This window comes from Nannospalax galili, unplaced genomic scaffold, assembly GCF_000622305.1.
Source record: "Nannospalax galili isolate Female #2095 unplaced genomic scaffold, S.galili_v1.0 scaffold907, whole genome shotgun sequence".
NCBI lineage: Eukaryota > Metazoa > Chordata > Mammalia > Rodentia > Spalacidae > Nannospalax > Nannospalax galili.
Window position 1 is genome coordinate 811059 of NW_008357958.1, and position 1045 is coordinate 812103.

Below are 1045 nucleotides of genomic sequence, written 5' to 3' on the forward strand. Positions count from 1 at the left end.
GAAAGAAAAGAACCTTCCATGACATAAATAGGCTGAAAGAATTCATGTCCACAAAACCAGCCCTTTAGAGAATTCTTGAAGAAATACAAAGAGCAGAAGAAAGGAACGACTATACCCAAGGGGTTACAGAAAGAAACTTAATGAAGGTATAACTGTGGAAATGCACAGCTACATCAAGAATGTGAACAAAAATAAAAATGACAGGAATCAATACACATCTTTCATTAATAATTTTAAATATCAATGGAATGAACACCCCAATCAAAAGACACAGACTTGTTGAATGGATTAAGAAACAAAACCCATCTTTATGTTGTCTGCAAGAAACTCATCTCACTTTCAAGGACAGTCACTACCTTGAAGTGAAAGGATAGAAAAAAATATACCAAGCGAATGGTACTAAGAAAAAAGCAGGCATAGGAATTCTAATATCTGACAAAATAGACTTTAAAACTAATCAGAAGAGATAAAGAGGGCCACTTCATTCTGATCAAAGGAACAAAAAATCAAGAATATATTAGAATCATGAACATACATTCACCAAACTCTGGTGCACCCAACCTCATAAAAACAATACTACAGGACTTTAAGACCAAGATTAATTCCAACTCATTAATAGTAGGGGACTTCTGTACCCCACTATCTCCATTAGCTAGGTAAACAGGGCAGAGAGTTAACAGAGAGACATTTGAATTAAACAATACCATATATCAAATGGACTTAACAGACACCTACTGAGTATTCCACCTGAGCACCAAAGGACATACTTTCTACTCAGCACCCCATGGAACCTTCTCCAAAACCGACCATATACTGGGGCACAAAATAAACCTCAACAGATACAAAAAGATCAAAATAATTCCATTCATTCTATCAGACCACAATGCAATAAAGCTTGCAATCAACACTGGAAGAAGGAGAGGGAAGTTCTAAGTGCCTACATCAAGTTCTAAGTGCTAAGTGCCTACATCAAAAAATCAGAAAGAACACAAATAAATGACTTAACATTGCAACTCAGCACACTTGAAAACTCAAACCCAGCAAA